Raw genomic sequence first — 16,555 nt, 5'->3', positions numbered from 1 at the left:
TATAGTTTGTTTCATGTATTCATCCAAAGCTAACCCCCATATGCAGAATACCATATAGTCGACTTCAATATGTAGAATACTTAATTAATCAACCTTCAATATCCTTCCTCGTACTACTAAAAGGTATTCTATATCTACATTGGTATAAAAAATAATACTCCTAATGAGGATTGTTACTCTTATCACCTGGGTAACAATTTGGCTTTTGAACTAAACTCTCGTGCAAAACCACAATCACCAAAAAGAGGGACTCGCTTGAATCAAATAGCGTACAAGTTACAAACCTCAATGACTTGACATTACAATAATGTAATAATACTTCTCTGAATTAACGTGGGCAGTTAAGCCCTTATACTCTGCTTCAACAATAGCTGCTACATTAACCAACTCTTGGTAGTTCTCAATTCGAAGACAAGCCACTTGGCTACAAACCCTAGGCTGAAGTCCTCCTTGAAATTTCTCACCCACATCCTGTAATGACCGTCCTTGTAGTGGGTCCTTTACAAAATGATTTTAAGAAAATAGACGGGAATTACGGTTCCTTTTAAAATTTCTTTTTCTTTCGTACCAAGATATGAAAGACTTCATGTTTATAAATAAAACTTATTTCTTAATTTAAAAGATTACATTAGAAAATATTAAATTTTTATAATTAAAGTTGTACAAAATAGCATGCCTAAGCTTTCGTGCTCTTCCTCTTGGACTGTGTCCGTCCTGATGCATCATGCTCATCTTGTCCCTGGGAGGGCACATATAAAAACTAAAATGAGTCGATGACTCGTAAGCATTACTTCATACAGTTAAAATATAATAATATAGGTTTTTAGTCATGCATTCATCACTCCATACATATCATACATAGACATCCAATTCGTTTTAAAACGTTGTGAGGTGGGGTTTTTCTTTAAAAATGGTTTTCTTTCATAAAACAGTTTCCCATGCCTCGCTGCTTTCATTTCTTAAAGGGTATGTTCATGCATATATCTTTTCTTACATACATACATTTTTTCTTATCACTTTCATTGGCCGTAGCACACTGTTCCGCCTCATGTGCTGGGGTTAGCAGTCTTTTGGACCTGATTCTGCCCATGGCCATGGGTTGGGAATCCATTCCATTGCACTGGGTGCACTATGACTTACCCAGCATTGCAATCTGTCCAGTCCAATCCTTTGGTACCTTTGTCCTTCCATTCATATGGTCGTTACATATTTTCATACATTAAACATTCAGTCCTTTTCATTATTTTCAGTCATTTCATTCCTTTTTAGTTCTTTCAGTCCTTTTTAGTTCTTTATAGTCCTTCAGTCCGTTCATTCATAAAAGTCATTTAAAAAGTATGGGCTTAAACATCATCTTTCATGTCATCGTTTAAAACATCAGTTCATGCATCCTTTAAAGCATCATCTTTCATAGGGACATTTTAAAACACTTTCTTCGTGTCATTTAAAGCATAGGGCTGAGGCCTTACATTTCATTTCGTGAAAATACATACAATACTTATCTCGTATACCATCCATTCACATGCATACACTTACATACTTTGGGTGCATGAAAAGGGATTTCTAAGGAGGGCCATTACGTACTTATACTTAGCCTTTTTTTGTAAAATGTGTTTTTCAAGGAAAAGCATTTCATTTTCATTTTCTTATCTTTTAGAAAACTCTAGAGGAGTATGAAAGCAATACTTACCTTGATTTCATGCCATACTCATTCCGTGCAGTCCATTCATGTGCATGTCAGATAGCAATCTACATGCATACACATAACCTCACGTCATTCTCTGTCTAATGCATAAGCAACTATATTAGAAATAGAACTATGCTTCACTTGGAACACTCTCCGTCCACCCCTGTGTTCTTACGTGCCATTTACTATGCTAAAACCTTCGGAGTCTTATCCCTTAAAGTAAACCTTCGTGATTCACCTTAGGGTTAAGACACTAAGACTTTTGTCTTATTCTTCTATCAACCACATGTCGACAAATGACTCAAACTGACTAAATCATGCATCCCAATCCTAGACGACATACTCGTGACTACCTTTATGCATCTTAGCTCACACTAAACCCTCATGCCCATCCATACACATCACATGGTTTAAAGCCAACTCTAGGGCTAAAACACCGCGTAACCATGCTGAGGACAGATTATCCATTATATATGGTCAATTCATCCAATACACGTGTCTCACCAGATGCACATGTACCTTACTCTTTTTCATTTAAGATCAATTTAAAGTTTAATGAACGCCCGCTTGTCTAAACAAGCTCCATACTCTGATACCAACTTCTACTCAGACCCGGTCGGTAAGACTCTTCATACTTCCTGGCACCTTTACAAGTTCACCCCAACACTTGACATGACAGGATTGCGTCCACAAATGCATCTCTATCATGTCATGTAGCTCAAGATTAACCCCGAGTTAAATCACGATACTCTTACACTTTTCCACCACTTCACACATACTCTCAGTCATAAATCAACCACAAGGTGACACCCGTCACCTCAGACTATAGGCCATGTTATAGCTATTTTGGGATACTGTTACACAGTTCTAGACACTACATAATACACTCTATGCTCCTCAACTATGCCGTCTAGTATATCATGACACTGGACAAAGTACATCTCACGCGAACTCTCTTCCATCCACACTATGCCACGCATCACTATGACGGGTGCCACACGGTGCATCACCGCACAACATGGAGTATGCACCATGTGTACTCCCTCCTCTACATTACTTATTATCACGACACATGTCACACGGTGCATCGCTACACAACATGGAGTACACGCCAGGTGTACTCCCTTCACACTATGTCACATCACCATTACAACATATACGCCATATGGTACACCACTCCATCACATGGAGTACACTCAACGTGTACTCTTTCCACAACACAATGCCACATTATAACTTTGGCCCATGCTTCACACCCATTCTCCACAGAACAGTCCATAATACTACACAGTTATGCCCAACACTTCATTACACATCTACACTTCACTTCACAACTACGTATTGAACTCCACAATATTAACAGCACAGTCCACAACCTATGGACTACTATTTATAATAAATAATGAGAGATAGAGAGTTATACCATCGACGAGATAACCCGTGCGTTGCTCACTGCCTGTCATGGTTAAAGACGTCGGAAGAGTCATACGTGGTGGTTAAACTGCGTATGGTGGTGGTTAGCCACATACAGTGGCTGTCCACCATGCAAAGTGGCTGTTTGAGCTTAGGGAAGGGCTAGGGTTGGTTTTGGGAGGTTCATGGTGATGAGGGGCAGAGCACGGCGACATCTCGCTGTGAACAGTGCACCCGAGAGAGAGTGAGTGTGCATGAGATTGAAGGGAGCTATGGAATTTTGTGAGGAGCTAGGGGGAGGAAGATGGAGGCTGGTGGTAGTGCTTGGTGGTGAGGTGGTGGCCGAATGGTAGCCCATGGTCACAAATATGGCCATGGGTGGTGCAAGCTGTGCATGAGAGAGTGGGGGAGAGTGAGAGATATGGGCATCTCGGTTGGGCATGGAAGTAGTTAGGGGAGGTCGTGGTGGTCAGGGGATCATGGTGGTGGTGGTGGTATGGGTTGCCGTGTACGGCGGTGCATGGTAGAGAACTTGTGCATGTGTGTGTGTAGTGGTGCAATAGAGAGGGAGAGTAGTAGAGGAAGTGAAGACCATGGAGAGGAAACCCATGAGGTGGTGGTGCCGTTGATGGTGGTCGGAGGCCACGTTGGCCGTATACGGAGGCGCAAGGAGGAGAAATGGACTTGAAACCCATTTCGGTTGAAGGGAGAATGAGAGAGAGATAGTTGCCGGTGGGACTCACCACCGGTGAGAGGGAGAGTTGCCAATGGTGGAGGTGAGGCTGGGTGGTCGATGGTGGCACTGGCTGGAGGAGACATGAAGCACGAGCAAGGAGAGGTAGAAAGCACACCAACGGGCTAGAAGAAAGCGAGAGGAGAGAGAGGGGAAAGAAAAAATTGAGGGAAAAAGATAGGGGCTTGGGTATTTAATCTAGGCCCTTCATCTCGGGATCCTCAAAACGATCTAGTAGTGAGTTTAAATACTGATTTGAAAATGCGTAAGCATTTTATTTAATTTAAAATACTGAGAGGAATTAAGATAGAATATTATTTTTTAAACTAAAGTTTATAAAATAATATTCCTTCATCATTAATTAAAATGATGTAGTCCATTAGTTATTTGAAGAAAATAAAACCATTCAAATTAATTTAGAGTTTTCAACATAAATTTCAATCTCATAATATTTTTAAATGACTAAAATCTTTCAATTTAAATAATTTTCCATAATTATAATATTTTTAGAGTTTTTCAAAAATATTATAATTGTGTTATTTAAAAACAAGCTTATTCCGATAATACTAGAAATATCACATACAAATATTTTTAGAATATTTAAAATATTCGTAAGTTTTAAAATATTGAACTTGCTTCAAAAATTAGCTTGGTATCTTTTAAACACGCCATCGAGGCTCGGCATGTAAAATGATGCTTGTAATAATAGAAGAAAGAAGGAGCAGGTTATTACACATCCTCTCTGTAGATATCAAGTGAGTTGCAAACCTTCCCAATGTCATAAACTTGGCAGCGTACTCCTCCAAGTCAAAGATATGGACACTTGCGCTTTTAGTTGTTTGACAGAATCTGGGAAGAATTTGTTGTTGAACTCTTCCTCAAATCTCTCCCATGACAATGCAACTAGACTTCCTAGTTCCCTAACTAGAAGCTGCCTGCGTGTGTCCCACCATATTCCAACTTCTCCTTAGAATATGTATCCAGCATATAGAACCTTCTGGTCCTTATTATATCCACAAATCTCATATGTCCTCTCGAGATCTATAATCCATTTCTCGACTCTTAGTGGCTCTTCACTACCAGAAAAATTCGTGTAGTGGCCCTTCACTATTAATCCTTTAAATTTATGTTAGAACATAATTATCCAACCTTTTTAACCATGGATATTTGATTAGGCTAAGGGAAATTAGATTTTGGCTTGATAACAACCCAAACTCGGCCACTTAAAATATGAAATTGAGGCCCATTAGGTTAAGGCCCACTAATTTGGACACATTAGCATTGCTTCTTGGATAAGTTTTACACCCCCACATGGCTGACCAAATATTTCCAAAAGAGGGCTTAGAGCGTACTTGAAGTAAAAAGCTACAGGGCCACATCACTCTTTCAATTCTACACTCTACCTAGAGCAAATATCTTGGGCTAAATTTTGTATATTGTATTGGGTAAGAAAGACCAACACTCGAACTTTATTTCAACCTTATCATCTTACATAACTTGTGCAAGAAGAGCTTCAGCCCACTTGTCATGCAAATCATCTCTTCTTTACACTTTCCTTTGAAAAAACACAAAAGACACTCTATGGTAGCTTTTCTAAACTCCTTTGCATGCCTGATTCGAAGCTTGTTTAAGTGTGTTCTCACAAAGTTTTCTTCATTCAAATTGCTCCCTTTTTAGTCTAGTTTACATGGATACCTTATTTATTCCATTTAAAGATCATTTGATCAGCCAAATGTTGTTTAAATCTCATAAAGGTCATTCTAAGTGATAAACTAGAGAGTATGTTATATTTTAGAGTTTTTGACCAAGCTAATGGATAGATCTTGTTCCAAAGTTTTTATGGAGTATTGATTGATTATTTTTTGCATGATTAAATGTTTTGGTGAAAGATTTTCTTAGATTTATAAACTTAGAAACTCAAAGAGGAAAAACAGTTTCTATTTTGAGAAAGTTTAAATCTTTTGTGGTTCTATTCCAATGACTTTAATAATTTTATTTGGAGATTTTGAAACTCTTATATACATGTTAGAATATTATTTTGAAGATATTTGATATTAGTTTCAAATATATGAAATTTTATGCAAAGAGATATTCGGATAGGCCTACGTGTTAATGTTCTTGGCTAAATTTATGTTTTGGTTGATTCTTAACCATGTGATGTTTTGGTTTGAAGATCACATCTTTATAAGTCATGGATCGAGAGGTTGATCAAAACAAGTTAGAAACAAAAATATGTTTTTGAACTTAGAGAGAAACTGAAAAGTTCAAGTATGGTTTTAGTGATTTTGATGACTTTTGTTTGATGATTCAAAGCATAGTTGCTCTTAGGAATATATTATGAATCTGTTAAAAGTAAGATTTAGATTTTTAGAAGTTATCGAAGATGCTTTGAAATAGATCAAACCATATGATTCAAGGGTTTGTCTTTTTATATAAAAATTTTGGCGCCTTTTTCTAAAAAGTTTGGTGTTAATGACTAGCATATTTTTAGTGGATATTTTAAGTATTTTTTTAAACTTATGATAGGAAGATCTTTGTTGCAAAATTTTTGTTTGATCATGAATTTTGAAATTGGAAGAATTCCAACAAAAATAAGGGAAAATGCATATCCAAGTTTTGGCCCCTTTGGAGTTTTCATGGTTGTGTTTAGTTTAAAATTTTTCTAATTTGATACTTGAGTTTAGGAGAAGATTTATATGAGGTATGTAAATTTTGGTGATTTTTGGAGTTAGGATGCAAAATCCTTGAGTTAGTATTTTTTTCATATTTCTAACTGTTAGTGATTATGTTCTAACTTTTATAAATCACTATTTTCAGCTCCTCGTGATCGTGTGTGAGCTTGCATAGAAATACAAAAAATCAAGGTAAATTAGCTTTTAACTTATTATTAGTTTAATGTTGGTAATAATGCCCCCAATTCAGACCATGTAGAATAGATAAGAAGGGAATCAAAATTTGGACAATTTGTATTCAAAACCGTTGGCCTCTTTTGTGTTGTTCTCATCTAAGTTTTTTGGTTTTATTTTCTATACCAATGCAGCCCCTTACATCTATAGACTCACTCTTACACCTGACCATGAAGAAATCATGAAAATATAGGGCATTATTCAGCTAACCAAGCATGACACAAAGCTGAAAATTTCACTCGTCACTCCACTTCCCACCTCCACCAATCCAAAGCCTCATCTTCATCCAAGGCCAATGTCCTCCTCCCCTCTTGAAGCCTATAAATACCTCCCTCACTTTCTCATTTCTCCACACCTCTCCTCCAAGCCTTCTCTTGAGTCTTGAGAGCATTTCTCTCCCTTAGTGAACAATAGAGTGAAACCGAGTGAAGTTCTTGAGTGTTCTTAAGTCAAGTTGTTTTGGGAGCTCTAAGGGCCATGATTTCTGTAAGTAATCTTGCCCTATCTTTTGTTAAGTGTTATAATGACATGTTAGGCTCTAATTTATGGCATTCGAATGAGGTTTTGATTGACTTTAATTAAGATTTAGCATGCTAATGTCAAACTGGGTCATATTTGATGTTTTGATTAAATAAATTACTTTGGATTAAATTTTTAGCCATGGCATGACTTGATATGATTTTATATGATTCAATAATGTCTTGGAATGAATTTTGAAAGTTTAATTTCGAGGTTGGAAGCATGCCATAATAGCCTTTAATTCTATTTTGTGTTGATCATCTAGCATGCATCAATTTTGATTAGTTTATGCTTAATTTATGGAAGTTTTGATTAATTGACCTAAGATTGAATAATGTGCATTTAAAAAATTCTTGTGATTGGGATAAGAATGAAAATGCATGATTTAAATAAGTTTTGAAACATCTTTGGGTAAGGAAAGCTTTTTTTTTTTGAAAACATCTTACTTTCATTCACCTTCAAGGGAAAGATGGAGCATGATTACAAAGAGGTGTAACGACCAACTCAACCGAGCTCTCAGTTAGCTCTAAGGATTCCTTAGCTAGACCATAAGCAAACTGGTTGCCACTCCTAACAAAATCTACTTTCCACTGGACCAAACTAGATAGTATCATCCTAGTGTCCAACAAAACCATACCCACTCTATCCCACCTTTCAACATGGTGGTTGATCCCTGTCACAATCTGGAGTGCATCTCCTTCCAAGATAACCGAGTTCAACTCCAATTCCTTGGACAAGGAAGCCACAAGAAAAGCTCCTAAGGCTTCAGCCAACACAGGTTTAGCCAATCTGGAGACAGAGAGCTTCTTAGTGGCCAAAATGGAACTCTCATGGTCTCAGGCCACCAGACCTAATCCAATTCTACCTTGAGCCACATTCACAACAGCATCCCAATTTATTTTGACCCAATCAGGTGGAGGAGGGGTCCACCTCGAGGGATGAATAGAGGCCACTTGAATTTTAACCACCTTACTAGCTTGAGCTGTCTTGAACTCTTCTAGGGACTGGGATGCTTGCCTCAATAGCAGGTTTGGGTGCAAAAATGACCCCTCAAATAGCAGCTTATTCCTTCTTAACCATATGCTCCTGGTAATGACTGAGAACAGATCAAGTAATTCCCTATCACACAGCAGAGTGAGATGTTCATACAACTCTTTAAAGCTGACTTCCCTCAGAGTGCTTTTTTGAAAAAAGATATGACCTTGACTCCAAACATCCATGGCTGAACTACAGCTCCATAGAGCATGGGTGGTGGTCTCCTCTTCTTTGCAGCAGATGGGGCACATAGGAGAGTCCACTATCTTTTTCTTGAAAAGGTTGAGCATGGTGGGAAGAGCCTCAAGGCATGCACGCCATAAGAAAGTTTTTGTGGTATTAGGGACCTGCATCTTCCAGCATTCAGACCAGCTTCTCTGTTTCTGTGTCCCTCTTGATGACTGCCCTCTATGCATTTCGATAGCCTCTTTCTGCATATGATAAGCACTTTTGACAGTGAATGAACCATCTTTGGTGCCCAACCAAATTAGTTTATCTTCAATACCTGAGGAGCTGATGGGAATTTTTAGTATCATTACAGCTGTATCAGAATCAAAAACATCTGAAATCAAGCCTCAATCCCATTGCTTAGTCTCACTGTTTATCAGCCTGTCCACTTTATCATCTTCCTGAAGAATATGTACTAAAGCTTGAACCATGTATGTAGTAGGTTGAGGTAGCCATCTGTCCTTCCATATTCTGGTTTTATAACCATTTCCAATACGCCACAGTGAGCCTTTAACCAACAGTCCTTTTGCGGCACAGAAGCTTCTCCATATGAAGGATGGCCTGTTTCCCACCTTGGCTTGGAAGTAATCATGTTGTGGATGATACTTCATTTTAATGACTTGAGCAGCTAGAGAGTTAGGGTATTGAACAAGTCTCCACCCTTGCTTTGCCAGCAATGCCAAATTAAAAACCTCAAGGTCTCTAAACTCCAATCCTCTTGTAGCTTTCGATCTTCCCATCTGTCCCCAAGACACCCAGTGCACCTTTCTTTCATTTTGTAGATGGCCCCACTAGAAATGATGCATGACTCTATTAATATCACTTAGCAAGGATTTGGGCATTTTGAGGACCCCTATGCAATAAGTAGGGAGGGCTTGTACCACAGCCTTAAGGAGTATTTCCTTGCCTACATGAGAGAGGAACTTATTTTTCCAATTTCCTACTCTTGATTTGATTCTGTTGATGATACTCTTGAAGGCAGCATTCTTGGATCTACCAATGAGAGCTTGTAATCCAAGGCACTTTTCATAACAAGATGAAGACCTAGTACCTGCAAGGCTTAAAATGTATTCTTTTGTTGCTGACATAGTGTTTGGGCTAAAGAAGATAGAGGTTTTTGTCTTATTTAGTTTCTGGCCAAAGGCTTCTTCATAGAGGTTTAGCAGAAGATGGATAAAGGACCACTCCCTTGCATTTGCTCGACAGAAGAGCAAACTATCATCTGCAAAGAATAAATGGTTGATGCTAAGTTTCCCCCTGCAAATTGGAAAGCCGTGAATCATTTTGGAGGCTTCAACATGGTTCAATAAACTGCTTAACACCTCAGCCACCAAAATGAACAAGTAGGGAGAAAGGGGATCTCCCTGTCTAATGCCTCTAGAAGGACTGAAGCTGCCTTGAGTATTTCCATTTATAAGATTAGAGTAGGATATAGTAGAGACACACTGCATAATTAGTCTGATCCATCTATTATTGAACCCCATTTTTGCCATGACCTTCCTTAAGAACTCCCACTCCACTCTATCATAGGCCTTGCTCATGTCCAACTTAATAGCCATGTAACCTTGCTGCCCTTTCCCTTTAGTGGAGATAGAGTGAAGTGTTTCGAAGGCTACAATGACATTATCAAGGATCATCCTCTCGGAAATAAAAGCACTTTGTGTAGGTGCAATGATGAGAGGAAGAATCTCCTTCAGCCTGTTGGAGAGAGCTTTTGAGACCACTTTATAGATGACATTACAGAGGTAGATAAGCCTATATTCCAGAACTTTCTAAGGATTCTTGATTTTTGGTATTAAGACAATGAAGGTATTATTAATAGGAGCAATCTCACCACCTTCATTTAAGATTTTTAGGGCTGCTTTAGTGATATCCTCCCCTACAACTTCCCAATGAGACTGGCAAAACAAGTCTGGAAAACCATCTGGGCCAGGACCACCCATAGGATTCATCTGAAAAAGAGCAGCCTTTACTTCTTCTGCTGTAAACTGTTTGGATAGCTTGGAGTTCATCTCTCTATCTACTCTGTGATGGACATGACTCAAACAGACATCCACATCTCTTGGACTTGAGAAAGTTAATAGATCTTGGAAATACTGGGAAAATAATGCAAAAATTTCTCTCAGATAAGTGGTTTCATTGCCATCATCCTTTACAATTTTTTGAATTCCATTGTTTTTCCTCCTCTGATTAGCACACCTGTGGAAGTACTTAGAGTTTCTGTCTCCATCTTTGAGCCACGCCTGTTTTGCCCTCTGTTGCCATATCAGATTCTCTTCCTCTAGAGCTTTGTCAATTAACTTTTTTAAGGCCTTGATAGCTTCTGTATTTGAACCAGTGTTCGAGTCTTGCATCCTGGAAAGTTGATTCATATCAGTTTGAATGTCCCTTCTTTCTTTCCTGAGGGTTGAACTCCAATGTTTTAGAGAGTCCTTACATCTCTTAAGCTTTCTCATGACTGAATAGATCTTTAATCCCTGTTGAGTATCCTGGTTCGACCAATTAGATTTAATAATGTTGTTGCAAGTCTCATGAAGGTTCCAACTTGCCTCGAATCTGAATATCTTCTCTCTTTTTGTCTCTACAAAAGGTCCCCATCTTATACTTCTTCTTGCAATGATCAATAAGGGGCAGTGATTCGAGGTTTGAGCTGCTAGGGCACTAACACTGCATTCACAAAACATACTAGTTCACATCAAGTTTCCTAGGACTATATCTAGCCTTTCTTTGGTGAATTGGACTCCCTCTCTATTATTGGACCAGGTGTATTTTGAGCCTTCATAACCTAAGTCACTTAGGCCACACCACTCCACAACACTTCTAAATGCTTCCATTTGAGAATTTGGTCTATTGGCTGCACCTACTTTTTCATGGTGTTGCAGGATCTCATTAAAATCTCCAAAGCATAGCCATGGTTTGTTCTCTTTAGGACTGATCATCTTCAACAACTTCCAACGGTTCCCTCTTTTTGCTGTTTTAGGAGAACCATAGAAGCCAGTAAGCAACATCTGCTGTCTACTCTCCTGGTTAGACAAGGTCATCGAAGTGTGACTTTGAGAATAGTTCTCTAAGTTGAAATCCATACTGTCTTTCCACATGAAAGCTAAGCCTCCACTGAGACCTCTGCTATCTACCACAAAACAGCAGTCAAATCCCAGTTTTCTCCTCACTTCCTCCACCCTTTTTCTTCCACATTTTGTTTCTATTAAGAATATAAACTCGGGCCACTTTGTCCTCACTAAGAGGTTTAGTTCTCGAATTGTATGGGGGTTCCCAAGCCCCCTACAATTCCAACTAAAGTCTTTCATTTCTGTATGCAGCCTCCACCAATTTGGTACTGTCATTGTTAACATTTGAGTCTTGGTTACCTTTTGCTTTCTTGTTTTTTAAAGGTAACTCCATTTGCCCAATCAAACTTCTTTTCCTGTTGCCTTTACTTTTTAAAACTGTGTCCATATAGGTAGAACGGAATACCTCTCTTGCCTTTCTTTTCCAGGTGGCCCCTCTCTGTCTGGTCATAACACCAATGCTGCTGGGCACATCCACAATTATACTAGAGTTATCTTGTTTCATTTCACTTTCCATACACGGTGGATATTCAATAACATCAGCAGGCAATACATTGTTTGCATTATAAATTTTGTTATCTGAAGACTTCAGCAAATTGGATGGGTGACAGTTATCAGTATTTACCTCATTCATAGGAGCAATTAGGGATTCTGTCTTTAAGGAGTTTCCAGAAATAGAAAAAACAAAATCCTCCTTAGTTTGGTTACCCATTTTAATGCTGATTTCCTTAACATTACAGATTGGGTTATGAAGATCTTCAACAGAGGCTATGACTTCTTCTTTCCTCATTTCCTTTTCACAGCTGGTTTCCTTATCCTTACCCCTGACATTTTCAGATTGTTGTCTCTGTTGTTGGTTCAGACCACCAGATGTACCACCATATTGTCTAGCATCGAAAATCTTAGAGTTCAAAGGTTGCGCCTTGAGCCATGGGCTAAACTGCAGAGGCTTTGAATTAATGCCTTGTGAAGGACCCCTTTGTTGTGTGCAGTCTTTAGCTTTATGGGCAATAATGCCACATTGAAAGCAGAACGCCTGTAGCCTTTCATACTTCATGGAGATCCAGTGTTTTCTATTGTTTAGTTCCATCCACTTTCCATGTAGAAGTGGTTTGTGTAAGTCTACTGCAACTCTTATTCTCATGCATTTCCCCCATGCAATCCCATCAGAGTCAGCATCCACTCTAATGACATGGCCAACCGAGGAACCCAAATGAATTCCCACTTCTTCTGTCATTGCCCCCCCATGGCAATCCGTGTAGTTGGACCCAGAATGGTTCAAATTGAAATCTAGTGGCATTTAAAGAATCATCTTCATCCATTTCTAAAAATGCCACCAGATTTCTATCGAAGAACCATGGGCGCCCTCCTAGAACTTTTTCTTTATCAACTAGAAGTTGAAATTCGATTAGGAATTTGTGTTCTCCTAATTCTTTGAACTTTACCCATCCCTCCAATCTCCAGACTTGCGACATTGTTGATCTGAAAGCTTCGCTGTTTATACCTTTCTTGGTCAAGATACCTCCAACTATGCAATGTTTTCTATGTAGGAGATCCTTTTCAGACCTAGCAAAAGGGATTTTTAGCACTTCACTTTCTGTAATAGATAGGTTCAGTCTTTCCCATCTCTTTGCAAGGTCTTCTTCTTCCATCATGGGTTGTACAGTAGGAAAAGTCTAATAAGAGTAAATCACCAATCTCTCGGAAAAAAGACAGAACCACCCTGCACCGATAGGGGGACTATAAAAACCATACTCTGTCTCAGTCTCAAACGAGAAAGAGAGAGAGAAGGACCTGAGGATTTCTTCAAACAGCTAGAATTAAGTTATATGACCTGATGCTATGATTTGGGTAAGGAAAGCTAGAAACATCATGCGTATGCTTAATGGATGATTTAGTGAGAATTAAGTACTTGAAGCCATGTTTAAGTGTTGGGATTAACTTATATGACCTGATGCTTAAGGTTTAATTATCCCTAAAGTTATAATTACTATTGTCACTTCATGAATTTGAGTACACGGGCATCCAAAGAGGTTGAATAGTCGAAATCACATCTAAACCTAAGTAAAATGTTGCCATGGGTTGAGTGTGATTAGTATAGTTTCACTTTGATTCTTAAAATTCTAAGGTCATATATGGATGTAGAACATGGTAAATATGCGGTTTGTGATGTTTTGTAAATTTTGGTGCCCAATTGCAAATAGTGAAAATTAGGCCTTAGTGAGATTTTGCTAAGTTTAGGGGTAGTTTTGTAAATACTGAATTTTTGAATTCTTTGATTATGAACATCTTCCTTAGAGGTTCAAATCGTAACTTAGCATAACTTTGATTTCAGCCACTTCGATTCTCTAACTTCAAACAATTTGTAAGTTAGCTTTTAACATACTCTTAGATAATTTATTTATGATTCTTATATAAACAACACTTTCATATTGTAAATGTCATTTTGAGCATGAAAAATCATATGATACATCATTGAGCATTTGATTACTTGGTTACATGACATGTGAAATTCTCACCATTTTAGCATATTGCATCTATAAATGTCATTTTCATAAGAAAGTTTGCTACATATGCACATGTCATAAAATACATATTTCAAGCATAACATGAAAATGAATTTTGTCACAACCTCAATGACTAGGATGGAGAATTATCCTAGTGGAACTCCTCTGTCTACTATGGAGTGAGTAAAAATGAAATGGTAACCCCTAAGTTGACAAAGAACCATCAACAAGTTTCGAATGAATTTTTTCTAAAGAATGTCGAAGCGAAGTTGTATATGGCACCTAATACTAGTGGGTGCATGCATTATGATGAAATGTTATGATAATGATTTGTTATGATAAAATGTTATGATACCAATACATTGAGAACAATGTATGCAGACAAAAATGTAATGTCGACATGATTTGTGCTACGGTCACCGGCAGATACTCATGGTGTATATGGGAAATTATGTTGCTACCATACATATGTTAATGATCACTTTAATAATGATGAAATGTTAAATTTTTTAAAGAATTGAGATATGAAATGTTCTCTTTTAAAATATCATGTTTTTGAAACGAGAAAGTGAAAAATATTCTCTAAAAGAAATGTGCATTAAAGCTTTTCTGAGAAATTTTGAGGAACTTGGATATGAGACAAATACAAATATTTTTCTACATATCATTGGATGCATCTCATGTTTATCATTAATCATGCATATCTTATCTCTATGCAAATTAATTGGTTAAATTACTGAGATTTCAAATAAATTTCTCCCTTGTGGACCCTCTATCATTCCCCTTGGATTGATAGAAGTTGTGCCAAGATTGGTAAAGGTCGAAAAGGATGGACCACTAGATACAGATGGTCGAAGAGGTGCCAGACCTTGAGCAAAGACTAGATATAATTTTGATGCTCATAAGCATTGACTCTTCATACTTCAGAGCATATGAAGGAATCAATCTAACTATAGAACTTGGATTAAGTATTTTGTATTAAGGAAATATAATCTTTAAGTTTGAACTTATGGTTATTAATATTATTGGGATTTTTAATTCGTTCTGGCATAAAGTTTTGTAAGGCACACTATTTTTCACATCAATTATTGCAAACTATGATGCATTGCATATTAACTGTTATGAACGGGGGCATCTTACTTTGTATTGCATGTCTTGATACTCCAAGTTTCTATTACATCCCAAACGAGGGTTTGGAGGCATCACAGATTTATATGATAAGATATGATGAGTTTTATGTGTTTGAGAAGAGGGTGTTCCTCGCCATGATGGTAAATACGTATGCTTGTGATTTGCACACAATTGAATTTCTCAAAGGGTGATTCATCACCATACTACTTATATACTAGTGTTTTATTTAAAAGGTGGTTCCTTACCATAACTTTGAATGCATGTATTTTTTTTCCATATGTTGATTCCTCACCACACACAAATATATGTGTCCACAAATCTTTTACATGAAACCGTGCATTACATCTTCATGTGTATTTTCTTTCATTAGCAGTTTTTTCATAGTTGTTTAACCTACCTATGGTTTCATTTATAGAAATCATAGACTTTGATGCATAGGTAGCCCTAGGAAAGGACCTAGAGGAAGAATTACCAATCATGCCCGAATGATAGCAGCAATGTTGACAAATGCCTATCCCCGTTGATAGTTGTTTGTATTTTTATAGATGTACTAATTAGTCAAGCAACAAGTCACTTTGGCCTTAAATGCACGGATGTAGGAAATGACTGGATAGTATTGTGTAATACTATTTTGGAAGTGACAGTGAAATATGGATATTTGTGTTAATGAATGAACCTATTTATGGTTTAGACCTTTGGTACAAATAGCATTTAGTATCTGACTAGACATTTACTTATCTGCTACAATTTAGGCATACATGTCTAATTTTCTTGCACGTACACTTTCTTGTGAAAACTGCGCATCTATTCCCGGTCTAAATCTAGGGTATTGTCGAATGGCTGGATCCTCGCTAGTACCTTTACTGTGGCATGCAACGCCACATTTTGTCTTGATCCGTTATTGTGTTGTGAGTCACCTCAGGTAAGTCTTCGTGCACACTACTGATGCAGATATTATTATCATCCTTCAATATGTTGGGGACATGATTATCACCGAGAATAACAATTCTGGGATAAAAAGTCTTCAAACCTTTATGAGTCAAGATGTCGAGATGAAAGACTTGAGTACACTCAACTACTTTCTTGGACTTGATGTTACTCTTGGCACATATGATTATTACCTCTCTCAATCTAAATATGCTTCTGATTTGCTTTCTTGAGCTAGTTTGATTGGCAGCAACACTGTCAACACTCATCTTGAGACCAATATCAAGCTTCTTGCAACCGATGGTTAGCCTCTTTCTGATGCTACTCTCTAAATGCAGTTAGTCGGTAGTCTTATTTATCTCACTATCACACGATAAGATATTGCTTATGTGGTACATTTG

Source organism: Carya illinoinensis, chromosome 12 (genome assembly GCF_018687715.1).
Source record: "Carya illinoinensis cultivar Pawnee chromosome 12, C.illinoinensisPawnee_v1, whole genome shotgun sequence".
In the NCBI taxonomy this organism is placed as follows: domain Eukaryota; kingdom Viridiplantae; phylum Streptophyta; class Magnoliopsida; order Fagales; family Juglandaceae; genus Carya; species Carya illinoinensis.
Note: the sequence above shows the minus strand (reverse complement) of the source record.